Below are 17,918 nucleotides of genomic sequence, written 5' to 3' on the forward strand. Positions count from 1 at the left end.
GTTTTTAAAATTTCTCTTGGTTTTTATTCAGTTTCTGCGAGAAGCAGTATGGAAACAACAAAAATTAAAACTATAACTTCCAGGCACTGGAACGTTAGTATAGCAGGTAAAATGCTTATCTTGTACATGACTGATATGGTTTGATCCTCACTAACTCTTAGAGTCCCCTGAGTGATCTCTAACTGCAGAGCCTGGGGTAAGGAGTAACCCCTGAGAGTCATTAAGACCCAATTCCTCTCCACCCATACCCTCCCCCCGCCCCACAAATAAGAAGAACATACACATGCATTCTATGTTTTGGTAGATAAGCAAGAGCTAAAAAAAGATTTCAAAATATATTTGTACATTTATATTCACTGGAGCATTATTCATAGTAGCTTAGATGTGAAAACAACCCAAATGTTCAAGAAGAGATGAATATACAAAGAAACTGTGGTATAGATGCTCAATGGAAAACTACTTGGCTATAAGAAAATATGAAATCCTTCTCTTTGAATTAACATAGATGTAACTGGAGGGTATCATGCTGAGTGAAGTGAGTCAAAGGGAGAAACCATATGATTTCTTTCATATGTATAGCATACAAAATAAGAGAATTAAAAAAACAGCCAGGGATAACAGACCCTGCAAGCTTACCCATGAAATAGAATTTGCTATTCAGGGATAGGGAGATCCCTAAAGACTGTGGTGAAAGGACCTTGACATCCTAATGGTGGATGGCATATAATAACATGGTATATCTGAAACATTACTGTTGACATGACTGTAAATCATGGTGCCTGAATTAAAAAGTAAATACATATTTCTCTTGGACTTACCTGGGGAAATCATATCTTCACTAGAAATCCAGTGACAGTTGTTTGCAGTGCTATCAAGTCTGTGTTGAGTCACTTCTCTTACTTCTTTCATCTCCCTGGGATCAAGTCTGTTTTCTCAAAAAGAACCTACTGCGTCTTATTCTCTACAAGTTTTTTCATCTAGATCCAAATTTCCCACAAGATGTTTATGTCTATGTACAGATGACAAATTATTGCTGTCGAATGGAGATATGAGTAGGCTTTCCTATTCTATCATCTTTTTGATAGCATATATATCAAATATCTAAACTTACAATTTAGTGGTACAACTAAGATAATATATAAAAGAACATGATTATCTAATATTTGTTATGCTCTGTCATCATGGTCACAGTCCTCCCGTTGTTCATCGATTTGCTCAAGTGGGTCCAGTAACGTCTCCATCGTGAGATTTGTTGTTATTGTGTTTGGCATATCGACTACATCATGGGTAGCTTGTCAGGCTTTGCCATGCGGGCGAGATACTCTCAGTAGCTTGCCGGGCTCTCTGAGAGGGGCAGAGGAATCAAACCCAGCTCGGCCGGCCGGCTGCGTGCAAGGCAAATGCCCTACTGCTGTGCCATGTGCTCTGTCATATATCATTAATTTCTCTAAAATTATTTTTGAGACTTCAGTACTAAAACCTATTGAATGTTGGCATAGAAGTGAATGGGAAAGGATAAATCTTAGTATACTTCTTACAGAACTTTTTCAATGTTCCCAAATAATGGCCAGCTGTAATTTTAACATCATTTACACATGCTTAGAAAGACATGCATTTTTAATGAGCAATTTAATGAGTTTGCAAATATCGTTTCCTTATCTTGTTGGACTTGTGGTTAGGAATAGAAAATGATGTGGCTATGGAATGAATTGTGTCCCCCCCGATTTTATATAATAAAGGGCTAATTCCCTACCTCTCATTTTTAAGAAAAGTCAAATCTTAGAGTCTGCTGAAACAAGGTGGGATTGAAGGATGTCATGCTAAATGAAATGAGTCAGACAATAAAAAGAAATGTATGATTTGTTCACATAGAGTATTAAGAAACAAGACTAGAAAATTTCTCAGTAAAAACAAATCTGGAGACATGCTCATAAAACTAGGAACTGAGGAGGCTAGGGGTTGGAGGGAAAAGGCTCATGAGACCATACTGAAGGGATCCTGAAACGCCAATGAAAGAATTAGTGAAGAAGCACTGCAGCTGGAGAGCAACGATTCGATACTATAATAAACTATGCCTTAATAAAGAGCAATAAAGCAAGGCCTGATTCTCAACGAATCATTTGAAAGACCATCTTTGGGAAGTAATGTGGGTATAACTACTTGTTTGTATCGCTGGAGCGATAGCACAGCGGTAGGGCGTTTGCCTTGCACGCAGCCAACATGGCCGACCTGAGTTCGATTCCTCCACCCCTCTCGGAGAGCCCAGCAAGCTACCGAGAGTATCTCGCCCACACAGCAGAGCCTGGCAAGCCACCCGTGATGTATTCGATATGCCAAACACAGTAACAACAAAATCTCCAATGGAGACGTTACTGGGCCCACTGGAGCAAATCGATAAACAACGGGAGGGCCTTTACCTTTACCTAACTACGAAGATAGAATTGAATCCATAATGAGTTTAGTTACTATAAAAGAGATATCAAAGGGTTTGCTTCTTTCTCTCGCTCATGTGAACATGCAGTGAAAAGGCATCTGTCTTCCAGGTCACATAAATAAGACAAATAATTATGTTTCCTCAGGAATAAAACAAAGATTTGGGGGAAATAATAGAATATAGTGCTCATTTATGTACTTTATGTTTATAAAGAAGGGTCACATATAGGGGCTTTCAGGTCTTATTCCTGGCTTACTGTTCAAGGATCAACCCTGGTGGTGCTCCTGGAACTCTGCAGTGCCTGGGATTCAAAAACCTCAGTAAGCTACATGCAAAGCAAATACCTTAACCACTGTATTCTCCCCAGCTTTCCCTTCTTTATACGATTTGTGATTAAGCATTTTAATAATTTTGGCTATGATGGAAATAAACACACTAGAATTATTGTTCTTCCACACTATTACATTTGTGAAAATTGAAATACTAATTCGCACATGAAACTAACAATAATTACTCATAGATACTTGAAAAATTCTGAAAATAAGCTTGTTTATTTAGGAAGTCTCTCATTTAGTTAATCCAGTCCACATCTTCTAAAGGAATTAGATATAGTGTGCAGGTGGAAGAAGACATTTCTCCCCGCCCCTGGTCTTTGCTTTTATTAATTTTTTTAAAATTATTATTAGTGAAACACCATGAGGTACAGTTATAGACTTACAAATATTTATGCTTGGGTTTCAGTTATACAATGATCGAGTACCCATCCCTCCACCAGTGCCCATTCTCCACCACCACGGATCCCAGTATCCCTCCCACCCCCCATCCCTCTATCCCACCCTGCCTCTGTGGTAGGGCATTCCCTTTTGTTCTCTCTCCTTTTGGGTGTTGTGGTTTGCAAAACAGGCATTGAGTGGCAATCATGTCCGGTCAATAGCCCACTTTCAGCTTCCATCTCCCATCCATGGAGGATCCTCTCAGCACCCTTTATTTGGAGCTCCCTTCTGTATTCAAGTTGCCTTTTCCCCTAGCATGTGCGGCTAGCCTCCAAGCCATGGAGCAAACCTCCTGGTATTTATTTCGGCTATTCTTGGGTGTTAGTCTCCTATTTTGTTACTTTATGTTCTCCAGATGAATGCAATCTTTCTATGTCTGTCCCTCTCTTTCTGACTCATTTCGTTTAGCATGATACTTTCCATGTAGTACCACTTGTATGTAAATTTCATGACTTCATCCTTTCTAACAGCTACATAGTACTCCATTGTGTAGATGTGCCAAAGTTTCTTTAACCAGTCCTCTGTTCTCGGGCACTAAGGTGTTTTCCAGATTCTAGCTATTGTAAACAGTGCTGCAATGAACAAACAAGTTCAGAAGTCACTTTGACTATACTTTTTTGCCTCTCTGGGGTGGAAGGAGACATTTTTATGTTTAGTCTAAAGTGAATGACAAGGGCATATTCTTTGTATTTCATGATATGCAAGTATAGTAGCCAGATTGCACATATACTCAATACTAATTAAAATGATAACGTAGGTTTCTGTTAATTTATAAAGATTTTGCTGTAAGTACATTCTAAATAGGTAACTTTTATGTAACATCTAGGCCACAAGAAAATAATTTTAGTTGGGGTATGTGAATTATTAGTGAAATTTCTATTGGAAAAGGTTTAATGCATATATATATATAATACTTCAGATAACATACATACATAAATTATATGAATGTATATTTGTGTACTAGCAATATATAAATGTAGTATGTGTATATATTTGCCAACAAAATATAATAATCAAATAATAAAGTCACAGTATGATTTACCATGAATATCATTTAAATAGTAATTTACATTACAAAATATCAAAGAATCATTAAAGAACTCTATAGCAATTATAAGCCAATAAATTTAATGATCTAGTAAAAAACTGGCAAGCTTCAAGAAGTGTGCTACCTTCCAAAATGGAATTACAAAGAAAATACAAAGAAACAAAAATTAATCTAGAATAAAATACATATGGATATTGATTCAGAAATCATAATCAGGAAAGTTCCAGGTCAGATCATTTCATTTGTATGCTCTACCATGTATATTACAGTATTATTAAAAATAGCTAATTACATAGAATTTATAGAAATAATTCATAGATTGTTTAAGATTCAGTATATAAACATAATTTAATATAGCTATCCATTGATGGATAAATGAATATAGCATATATAATTTATATTATTGAACTTAATAGAAATTACATTAGGAACAGTATCAATGCAATTACTATATATTACTCTATTATGAATAAAAAAATTAAAAGAGCTAAACTAAATAAAATAAAAATGAGACTTAAATATTCTTGACCTCACTGACATATAGAATCTAAACATAACCTATAAATAGAATGCTACAAGAATAGAATGCTAGTTTCCAGAGTCTGGTGAAATGGGATAAATGGGGAGTGGTTGGCTAAGGGTTATCAAACAGAATTATACTTGATTGTTAACCTTCACAGATCTAATGTACAGAATATTGATTATAGTTAATAATTCATCATAACGTATTTGAAGTTAAATAGACCTTGTGTTACAAGCACACATAAACAGTAGATGTGAGAGAGAAGGGTACATAAATAAGTTTGATTGTGATAATCATGGACTGGAGCGGTAGCACAGCGGGTAGGGCATATGCCTTGCATGCAGCCAGCCCGGGTTTGATTCTTCCATCCCTCTTGGAGAGCCTGGCAAGCTACCGAGAGTATCCCGCCTGCACGGCAGAGCATGGCAAGCTCACCGTAACGTATTCAATGTTTCAAAAACAGTAACAAGTCTCACAATGGAGACATTACTGGTGCCCACTGGAGCAAATCGCCGAACAATGGGAGGACAGTGCTACAGTGCCAGTGATAATTCTAATTGATAGTTCTGAGAATCTAACATGCATTGGCCAAATGCAAGAGAAGCACCCTAACCACATACTATTTCTTTGACCCCTCACAATGTGTAACCATTTCAAATATCACATTTACAATCATTAATATGCATATTTCATTAATTATACAGAAAAAAAGCCTGAGCAAATAAAGAAGACAAGAAAATTTGTAGCAACAAGGTGTAATGTCCAAGGTGTTATTGTTTCATAACAATAGTACATTCAGTTGTATATATACTTCCGTTCTCACTTTACTTATTATAGTAAGCAAAATATAAGTGCAGTTTGCTTAAGACAAAGAAATTGGTTTTATTATTATGAATATGAATGGCATTATATTTTACACGTGAGTCCCAGCTGATTATTCAGATTCATAAAAATTATTCTCGCATGGAGTATACAGATGTCTGAATTTCTGCTGGTATTTTACATAGGGTCCCTTTCTTTAGAACTTTCTATTTCAAAGGTGAATATTTTTGTTTCACTGTTGACTATTTGGAAGTAATATCCACTTTCATAGTGTTTTTGTTCCAAAATTCTTTAGTTATACAATCACAAAATATTACTCTGGAGGACTATATCTAGAAGATAAAATGGTAAATATGGGGAAAATTTTTTTTTTTAAAAAAGTGATTATTCTCTAATTTTATGTTCATTCGTTCTTCCATGTAAACTGTCAAAGTCTTTATTTTGGATCCTAAGTGCAATAGATAAAATGATTAATTGATTTTTTCCCTATCAGAATCAGGTTTAAAATATATTGATGGTTTTAAATACCTTCCTTCTAGTCTTTAAGTGCTTTTTAATTTGATCAAATATAATTAAACAGGAAATTAAATATAGGAAAATTGTTTCTGTACTAACAGAACTAAGATTAGATTCATTGTGTTAGGACTGCATTCACAAGAAGTTTCAACTGGGCTATTTATGGAGAGTATTCTTCAAATCTCTCCTGGAATCACTAAAGAAAAACTTTGATTTTGGTAAACATTTGTTAGCAGTCAACATTGCAAAAAGTAAGTTATTTAGTAAGCCAAGATCAGGTGCAATAAAAGGAAGTCCAGAGTTCTCAAGTGGTAGCCTCGGTACATCTGCAGGTAGGATAAAAGTGTTGGAAATGGAAAATAATGGAAAAGAAAAAACAAGTAAAATTTAAAAAACTTGATAAAGAGTAGGATTTCATCATGATAATTTGTTAGTTTGCTTTTAATTTGTAGACTCCAAACTAAGATTGTAACATAGATCATAATATTCATTCTGTATTTATATAACTGAATTTCTGTTTGTGTTCTTATTTTGTTAGACCTACTACATAGGATCAATTTTTCATTGCTTACTTTCCATACTTTACAGGAAATATGTTGATACTTCACCATACTTTACTGCTCAGTAATGTTTGTGCAGTTTCAGATAGCAAAGATCACTGTGCCCCCCCAAAAGCAAATAAAAATATTTTTTTCTTTTTAAACTTTATTTTCATAAAGCTGTGCACATTAATTGATTACATTCAATATTTCAACACCAATACCACCACCATTACATCCTCCCACCATCATTACACCTTCCCACCACCATTATCTTGAATTTTCCCACCATCGTTCAAGCCTGCCTGCCATAGGCAGATCCAAGGTAGTTTATTTTATATTGCTTATTGTGAACATCTTAAAAGGTCTCTCCTGGAATCCTAAATATGTAAATGATTGGGGTCCAGAGACATCTTTACAGGGAGCTAATCCATTTTGAGATTCATTTGTGAGTCTCTGGGTCAAGGCTGGAGGTGCACTTAAATATGGCCCATTGGCAGTCCATGGGCATGACAGACAGGTCCCTGAAGGGGCAGGTGGGGAGATGGGAAGGGACAAACCATCTCCGCCACCCATGTGACCTGGAGTCTTCAGACCCTATTCCCATGTACCTGGGTTTTTTGTCTGAAAGTTTGTGGCCACCGGGGATTCATCTGGACTGGGCAGAGCTGGATCACCTGCTCCATCTGAGGTGCCCGGGTGAAATCTAATTGGCAAGGGGGCCAGAGAGATCTCTGGACACTTGCTATCTTCCAGGATTCACTGCTTAGTCAATAAACAAAATTCTTGAGTCCTAATTTCCATTTATAAGAAATTTCTGATTTCAAAAGTGGAATTCACATTTTAGAGATTTTATTTCATCTATTGTCAGTTGGACTGGCCATTATTTTCTCCATTTAAATAAAAAATTTTGTCAAATAAAATATTTTCTTATTTAAATGAAATACAGATAAAGTAACTCATTGGAGCTATACAATAAGTTTGAAAAGAGACATTGAAATATAGATACTTAATAGTCTATATGAACAGCTGTAATAAAGCATCATGAAATGGAACAGAAGGTTTATTTACAAAATGAAGCATGACATTGTTTTTAACACACCCTTTATGTAGCACTCCACTCTTTTCCTTCCTATGTACCTACTGTCATTCAATTTTTGAAAACTGAGTCAGTTATTGGAAAATTAAATATTATACGGAAATCTGTGTAAGACATTACAGGAAACTGAATCTCCTAAAGTTGTTGGTGTGTTTAACATAAAATATATTTGCCTGTCAATCCATTTATAAAGTAACCATCACACTATGAGCATGGTAAGAAGAGTATCAAAATACGTAAAGTTAAAGTTGTAAGTGAAAAACTTTCATTTAAGCCACTTTTTTCAAGTGAGTAATCTGTGTCTTATCTTGGTGTCCATGCCCATATGTAATCTCGAGATCTTACTTTGGGTATGATATACAGACTTGCTTCTAATGAACAAAATATAGTTGATGTAACAATGTGTCGCTTACTGTTAAATTGCGAGAAACTAGTTTATGTCTTGAACTTCTTTCTCTTCTCTGTCTCTGTCTCTGTCTCTCTTTCTCTCTGACCTCTCTTATCACTTGCCATGGGAGAATCCCATTACTTTTTTATGAGACAGACTTTTATATACTCAGTAGACTCAGAGAAAAGATCTGAGGATATCCACATAGTGAGATTGAAAGATGGTCCTCACGCGCAGCCTTGAAAGGACACCAAAACTTGCATTCGTAGCTTAACCACAGCCGTTTGAGAAATGTGAAACACATTTCACTTTCAACAAAAATGTGTTCAGATTCCTGAACCAAAGGAACAACAGAGAAACTGATTTTGCCTTTGTTGATTACAAACTAAAATTGCAATAGCAATAGCATAAATAGCATCATTTATTAGTCTTCTAGGTCTTAAATTAATAAATTATTCTCTGGAGCAATAGCACAGCAGGTAGGACATGTGTGGGGCTGACCTGGATTTGATTCCCAGGATCCCATATGGTCCCACAAACACCGCCAGTATTCCTGAGTGCATGAGCCAGGAGTAACCCCTGCATCTCTGGGTATGACCCAAAAAAAGAAAAGAATAGTAATAAGTTACAGAACAATAATATCTAACATATCATGACCTTTGATCTTTTTGTCTTTGAAGGTGACAGTAAAGTTCTAGGTCTTCAAAACATTTTAATGAAATAAATGAAGAAAAAAAGGAAAGTCAATGAGACATACATATGGAATACAAACATACAAGGATCAATGCAATGTGTTTCCATGTCAACACTGAAATTTTTAATAATGACTTCTCATTTCTAGTTATATTTTCTTATCATTGTATATATGCCAAGTGTCATTAATTAAGAAGAAAATCTGTATACTAGTTAACATTAATTAAGAAATTTTGTAGTTCTGTATTGACAAGTGGTCTAACTTCTGATCTGTATAACACAAATAGAAAATTGTTAATTAACATGATTTGGTATTTGCTTAAGAGCTAATGATTTATTCTTTTACAGAAAATTAAATTCTCCTGCTGCCACATTTTGATAACAAACATCTTACCCTTATAGTACATTTTACACACAGATATTATTTAGACAAATTTTTAGGGAACAGTTAGCATTTTAGGCTACATATACTTGTACAGATTTTCTTCTAGTAAAAACTTGATGCGGCTAGAATACAAATGTCATTACATACATATATGTGTTTGTATATGGAAATATTCACGTTTTATTAGGAAAAGTGAAAGAGAAGTGCATGCACACAAATAAACCTAGGAGCAAGATAAAAATGATGAGAGACAGAATGACAAAATGTCCTTATTCTCAAAGGCTCACTGAGCACACATAAAAGTTTAAAATTAGTGATAAAAACAATGGAAGGTCTCCAATAGGTATCGATGCTTATATATTTGTTTGTACCAAAACATCTTCATTTCGATATTTGATTATTTATTATGACCACAGTTCTTCAAGATGATATTGCTGAGAATGACAATTTAAAACACTATTTTTGTTTCTTACTTTTGTAGTACCACTGTTTGACCCCTACATGACTTGAACACGCAACCTTCTGATCTGGAGTCAGACGCGCTACCGTTGCGCAGCGGTAGGGCGTTTGCCTTGCGTGCAGTCAGCCCGGCCGAGCTGGGTTCGATTCCTCCACCTCTCTCGGAGGGCCTGGCAAGCTACCTAGAGTATTCAATATGCCAATCACAGTAACAAGAAGACTCACAATGGAGATGTTACTGGGCCCGCTCAAGCAAATTGATGAACAAAGGGAGGACTTTTGTAGTAAAAAAATTCTATTCATTTCATTTCATTTCATCATCCTGTTAATCGTCGATTGCCTCGAGCAGGCCCCAGTAACGTCTCTTTCATCCTAGCCCTGAGATTATATTCAGGGCTCTTTAGGAGAATGAGACCCATCATTGTTACTGGTATTTGGCATATTTGGTAGGCCACAGGGAGTTTGCCAGACTCTGCCCTGTGGGCAGGCTACATTCGACAGCCTGCAAGTTTGTCCAAAGTAGGAATGAGATAATAAGATGTCGCGCGGCCGCAAATGCGGCCGCGCGGTTCCGGGATCTGGATTTTATAGTCTCTGAGTCTTGGCCGCTGATGGGATTACACGGCGCCAGGGGGCCAGGTGGTGGGTGTGACCCCCGCCTACTGGAATTTGGAGGATCTGGGTGGAAGATGCTCGACTCCAATTCGAGTAGGCTTGGAGGTCTCGGCCCCGGAACCCGCGTGGCTTTGTCCCTCTGCCAGTACCTTCAGGTGTGCGGAGAGTGGTCTCAGCATGGTGGTGGCTGGTCCTGGAGGTCTCCGGCTGCCGTAGCCCTGGCCGGGGCGGGGAGGAAAGCTCAACCCGCTCCCCTCCAAGGGACTCCGGGAAGGAACACCGAGGCGCGGGGGCAGAGACTGCACTGCTCTCGTCCGGGATCTGGATTTTATAGTCTCTGAGTCTTGGCCGCTGATGGGATTACACGGCGCCAGGGGGCCAGGTGGTGGGTGTGACCCCCGCCTACTGGAATTTGGAGGATCTGGGTGGAAGATGCTCGACTCCAATTCGAGTAGGCTTGGAGGTCTCGGCCCCGGAACCCGCGTGGCTTTGTCCCTCTTTTTTATAAAAAAATTCTATAATATCATAAAAATCCTAAATTCAATAGATAAACAATTTATTTTTAATTTGGGGGATGTGGGGAGTCCACACAAATTGTGCTTAGCAAAGTGGGGGAGGTATGGGAGGTGCCTGGTTCTCTGGCAAATGAACCATTGTTTCAATATAAGCGTCCAAGGATGTGATGCTGTCAGGGAAATCCAGTACCAAGCCTACCCAGGGGACTCGGGTGGTTCTGAGTGACTCTAAGGCCACCCCTTGTAGGGCTCCAGGGCCTACAAGGACCTTGTCACTTGTCATCCCATTGTTCATCAATTTGCTCAAGCAGGCGCCAGTAACTTCTCCATTCGTCCTGGTCGCGTGATAGTGTAGCCCAGTGGTATATTGGTGGCTCTTTCAGGGTCAGTGGGATGAGACCCGCCGTGCAGGTAGGATACTCTTCGTAGCTTGCTGAGCTCTCTGAGAGGGATGGAGTGCTCCAGGAAAATCTGCGTCACTCTCTTTTGGGAGCTTTGTTCTATAGTCTCTGGATCTTGGCCATTGATGAGATTACATGGTGCTGGGGGCATTTTTGTGAGTGTGACTGCCAAGCTACTGATTGACTCATCGCTGTAGGTCACTAGCCTGTCATAGATATTTTATTTTCTCATATTTCACTTATAAGAAACAAATTTATAATATCCAGAGACAAAAATATTTAGCATACACATACAAAGATTCATGAAATTTGCATGTAAGTGGATCAACATGGAGAGTATCATGCTAAATGAAATGAGTGAAAGATAGTGGGACAGACAGAAAGACTGCACCCATTTGTGGAATATGTCATGAAATACATGTCACAGTCCTCCCGTTGTTCATCGATTTGCTCGAGCGGGTCCAGTAACGTCTCCATCGTGAGACTTGTTGTTACTGTGTTTGGCATATCGAATACGTCATGGGCAGCTTGCCAGGCTCTGCTATGCGGGCAAGATACTCTCGGTAGCTTGCCAGTATCTCCGAGAGGGGCGGAGGAATCGAACTCGGGTCGGCCATATTGGCTGTGTGCAAGGCAAACGCCCTACAGAATGAGAGACTAACACCCAAGGATAATAGAGATAAGGGCCAGGAGGATTGCTCCATGTCTTGGAAGCTGGTCTCAGAGGCTGGGGGAAAAGGCAGCTGGGATAGAGAAGGGACCACTAAGAGAATGAGTGATACTTGAAGGGCTCACTCAGGATGGGAGATGAGTGCTGAAAATAGACTATAGACCAAACATGATGGCCACTCAATACTTGCATTGAAGACCACAACACCCTAAAGGAGAGAGAGAGAGTAAAAGGGAATGTGCCTGCCACAGAGGCAGGGGGGAATGGGGGATGTGGCGGGAAAGAAACTGGAAACATTGGTGGTGTAGAATGGGCACTGGCTTAGGGATGGGTACTAGATCATTGTGTGACTGAAACATAATCACTAAGGTTTGTAAGTCTGTAACTGTATCTCACAGTAATTCATTAGTAAGTAAATATATAAAAATTCTAAAAAGTTTTTAAATTATGAAAAAATTGAGTGAGAACTAAATGGTGCATGTTAAAATTAAAGCAATTTTGAGAGTTAATTTCATTAACTATTTTACTTTTGTTTTATGAAACAAAATACAAATTTTTATGTGCAGCAGAATATTTGTCGAATTTTAAAACAATGTATACTGGGAAAGGTGAGGTTTATGTTAATGAAGAGACAGTATGCTACAGTTTACTGCCTACTGTAACTTTTTTGAGTTGTGAAAACAAAATAAACTGACAGGCCCAGAACTCAGCTAGAGATAAATGAAATAGTTTAAATATGTAACCTTGAACTTGTCAAGCCTCGAATGAGATTTATGATACATATTGCTTCATAATCTATTTAATAGCTTCGTTTTATTGAAGTTTAAACTCTTAAAAATAAAATTCAGGTATATTGAGTTAAACCTAGCACTTCTAGCCTCTTCTAAATATAAATGGAAATCTAATTTTTCCTAGATGTATAGAACTAGGTCACACTAGTATAGTAATGTCCATTTTATATCTAATATTTTATAAGAAAATCGTCCAAGTAAGTCTAAATATGACAAGTTTTCATTTATGTAGCAGTTATTTAGTGAAATTTTAATTCTAAATAATATATTATATAAAGAAACTTTCTAGCATCAGCAGTTTGGATTCATTTGGGGACAATGAAATCTAAGCAATATTATAGAGCATGAATCACATAATCCACCAAATATTCTTTCAGTTGTAGATAGTAAATTTCTTAGTTTTATCAATAAGATAAACTACTTCTGTATTAATAAAAATGCCAATAAATAAATTTAAAATGACCTCCAAATATACATAAAAACATAAATATGTCCTTGAAACTTATAAACCTCAAAAATAATATGTACAAAAGAAAAACAATGAAAATTTCTATCATAAAATATTTAGTAAAACTGGGAATAGAATTTTGAAATGCTATAATAAGCAGCATTTTATGTATAAAATTACAGTGTTAAACTACTAATGTATTAAACTACTGTAACATGGGCAGAGAGACAGTACAAGAGGTAAGGTTGCAGATACTGAGATACTGGTTTAAATGTCTGATGCAACATATGGCACCCTGGACACTACCAGGGGTCACTGAAAATATGGGCCAGGAGTAGCTCCTGGACACAGTGGCTGGGTGGGATCTCAATTTACCCCCAAATAAACCAACTTCACCAGAAGCTTCCTCATCAATATCAACCTTCAATTTCAATGAAGGCCATGTAAAGTCAAGAACAATCTGAGAACTAGTGACATCTCCTAACAGACATAACAATGTCTAACAACCAGACCTATAACAATACAGTAACATTCACAAATCTGTCTTGTCCTTAAAGTTATCAAAATTCAAATCTTTCTGTTTGCCATTCCACAATCCTCACTTACTTTTATTAAGACTCAGTGTATACTCTAATTGACAGTGAACACTTTAGTTTCCACTTACATCAGTATTGATTTAATTTTGGTTTCTAATTTATTTTTCCCTGGAATAAGTCACCATACTGTAAAGAAAGTGTGAACTGAAAGCTAGAAAAATTTATTTCCTCCCACTATAAATAATATGCTATGGTAATGAAGTAAACTGAGAAAATATTTTAATTAATCTTTATGGTTAAACATTACACCAAAAGTATATATAAGTATGTATGAGAAGTATGAGAAGTAAATAAGAGAATTAAGACTAGATCAGTTTATATGACATAATACACAAATCAAACAACAAGTGTTATATTTATAGCAATAATTTCCCTGAATGCCAATGGTTTGAGCTATTTAATGAAATGGCATAAAGTAGCAGTATAGGTCCTAAAACAAAATTCAACATTTTGTTGTCTCTGAGATTCCCATTTGAGTTCTGAAAATAAAGAAAGTTCAGATTTAAAAGCTGGAAAATAATACTATATTTAAATGTTTGTATATAATGGTCATAATTATATTTAGCTAAAATAGATATATAGCTTAAAAAGAAAAAGCAAATCTGATCCAGAGGGACACTACAGAGGATAGGCAAATTAAAAATGGTGAAATTTAATGCTTATGAGAAACTGTTTATCATTTGTTGCTTATAAGAATAGAATGAAAAATTTAAAGATGTAAGATTACTTGAATATGAAGTGATATCAAAACTGACTAGATGTTAAAATACTATACTCTAACTTAGCGATAAAATTTTAAATAGTCAAATGAATTCATGTTTCATGACTTGGAAATTTTGTAGCACTATTCTAGTCAATGAACTCACCCAGAATTTGCAATATAGCTCCCATTCATTAAAAACAGTGCTATGGTTCGTTCTTTCAAAATTGTGTTCTGCTTTGAAGATGGATCTCTCTTTTACTGCTTTTATCACTGTGGAGAAGCCTATGTTCTCTCTGGAATACATATTACTCTGTCTCTCCATCAAGTCTTTCTAAATAAATATGATTCAATAAAAACTACCTAGATTCACTATAATAATAATAATAATAATAATACAGGGTTAGCTCTGGAAGTTAGAGATACTAAGAAATTTTCCCTGTCACTAGGAAAATTAGCTTGATATAAATTGTTAAGATAGGCAGGACTGGTTTAAATTTAATTTTAATTTTAGGTATAAATAGGTTATTTTGTTCTACCAATATGTTACCCTAATTTTAAATTAAGAAATTATTTTTAAAAAAAGAAATTATTAAAATTTGCTTGCTAAGCGTATTTATGTGTGCAAGCATCATTTTAATAAAGTTTGATATAACTCCATTATAATCATTATTCAAATGGAGTTACATATCAACATGAAAAAATATAGCAAAACTACAAATAGATATTGCTGAATTTAAAATCTTTTGCCACTACTGTTGTAAAAAGTTTATAAACATTAAATGAATAATTTTCTTCTTCACTCAGACACTAAACATTCAAAATATAATAAAAGGCTCTAGAGGGGCTGGAGTGATAGCACAGAGGTTAGGGCATTTGCCTTGAAAGCGGCCAACCTGGGTTCGATTCCCAGCATCCCATATGGTCCTCCGAGCACCGCCTGAAGTAGTACCTGAGTGCGTGAACCAGGAGTAACCCCTGTACATTGCCAGGTGTGACCCCCCCCAAAAAAAAACAAAAAAGGCACTACAAAAACTTCACTTCACTTAATCACTTAACTTCCCGTTAGTCTTCGATTTGCTCGAGCGGGCGCCAGTAACGTCTCCATTTGTCCCTGTTGCGTGCTAGTGTAGCCCAATGGCATCTGTTCGCTCTGGGATCATGAAGAGCCTCAAACTGATCATTCACAATCTTCACGAAGAAGTCTGACCATCTGGTAGGTGGGCGGCCACGTGGTCTGTCCTGCGCCAACTACAAGACCAAGATGACTGCCCTCCGACGTCCTGATGGATCCATCACATCCTCCAGAACGGCAATGGAGAAGATTATCCATGACTTCTACTCAAATCTCTTCGATAGCCATGTCCACTTGCCGACATACCAAATTCCACAGGATGGATATGTCATTCCCAAAGTTCTCCCTTCCGAAATCCGACACGCCATTTCATCGGTGAGAAAACAAACAGCACCCGGCCCAGACAAGGTCAGACCTGAACACCTGAAGAACCTGCCGTCAGTACTCATCAATACACTGGCTCGGCTCTTCACTCGCTACCTGTCTGAATGCAAGGTTCCGTCCCAGTGGAAAACCAGCAGGACCGTACTACTGTTCAAGAAGGGAGACATCCATGACATTGGCAACTATTGCCTGATCTGCCTATTGTCTGTCATCTACAAGTTGTTCACTCGAGTCATCCTGAATAGGATTGGCAGAACACTAGATGAAGGACAACCATGTGAGCAAGCAGGGTTCCGCAAAGGATTCAGCACCATCAACCATATCCACACGATAACCAAACTCACTGAGGTTTCTCGGGAGTTCAAGATGCCGCTCTGTTTAACGTTCATTGATTTAAAGAAGGCCTTTGATTCTGTTGAGACAGAAGCAGTCATTGAAGCCCTAGCCAATCAGGGCATTCAAGCCCGATACATCGAGATCCTCCGTGAGCTGTATTGCGGATTCACTACAAAAACATTAATTTAAAAGTTAGGCTACAAATTGTTCACTTTGATAATTATGTCAATGTTTATGTTTATTAACCTAATAATGACCAATGATAAACTGACTTTCAAGTAAATTGTTTTTCAATGAGTAGAATAATCAGACTTTACCAATAGCAATGAATCTTTATTTTCTCATTTATAAATACACTGACAGGAAAATTGTTTCATCAATAAAGGATGACCAAATTACCAAAAATACTAGAAAATGTATGTAATGTAAAAGTATCTTTACAATGTAAACAATGTAACCTTGTGCTTGCAATATTAAACACAAGGGCAGCTATACTGTTCATTATTATTAATTTCGCTTAAAAATGAAATTCTGTAAGAAAATCAATGCTAGCAGTCTTTAATCAAGAAACAAATAATTTATTTCATTTCTGACCTTTGAGATTCATTAAAGATTTACAGATCGAAACTTAAATATGTATATGTATTTCTATGTGTGCACATATTAAATGATTTGTGAGATGAGTTAACAAATGTGTATTGATTGCATTGCTGAAGAGTTTGGGAATTAATATATGTATATATCTGATACATAAATAGATACACATATATATTAATTCTCAAACTCCTCGGCAATCAATATACATCTGTTAATACACTTTAGGGATTTCTTTTCTAGGAGAGGTTGCAGTTAAGCATTTTATTAGATTGAGTTTATTAGAATAGGTAACTGCAAGGCCCATATCTAAGTCAATAACCATACCAATGGCTTCCAATTTATTAAAAGAGAACAAAGAGTCTATTATGCATGCAGAATAATGCTTTCACATTTGACTCCCTGCTAGAATCCTCTTCTGTTTGATCCTGTCCTTACAAGCCTATAATCATCAAGTTTCAGGCAGCCAGTTCTTTAATGTGAAAATCGAAATAGGCTGAAAAGATTATTTCCAAAAAGGCAGGTAACACAAGATTGTGCCCTGCAGTGCTGTATGATACAATTCAGAGAGAGTTGTATTGCCACTTAAATTGTGGACATATGGAATGGGATCAAAACAAGCCAGCAGGCTTTGTGGGATAGCTGCCAAGAAGGTCTTACAGAAAAGTGTTTCATTGTCACCTTCATTCGTGGAGATAAAGGCTTAACAAGGAGCAAGTGATTCGTTCTGGTGATGATTAGAGAAAGTAAGAGAAGCTTCTGGAAGGAAGCTATAAAAAGAGTAGGCTGGAGATTTTAAGTGACTCATTGCTAATTTGGAGACTTTCATCCCTCCTAAATTTCATTAGTGATGACACAACTGTGAGAAATGTGTTTTTATAAGAAGGTGTAGATAAATGAATATAGAACACTAAACACTCAATTACCCTCAGTAGCCTGATCAGCTACTGGTCTTCAATAGGATGCCCCAGACTTGGTCATTTTCAGTAACACTTGGATGTTCAACACACAGCCCAATGCTGGGAAAGAGTGGCATGCTGCTAGCAGCAAAAATTGTGTATCCAACAGAAATTTTCTTTAAAATAACTCTTTAAAAGTGAGAAATAAGACCAGG

This window comes from Sorex fumeus, unplaced genomic scaffold, assembly GCF_029834395.1.
Source record: "Sorex fumeus unplaced genomic scaffold, SorFum_2.1 ptg000124l, whole genome shotgun sequence".
In the NCBI taxonomy this organism is placed as follows: Eukaryota; Metazoa; Chordata; class Mammalia; order Eulipotyphla; family Soricidae; genus Sorex; species Sorex fumeus.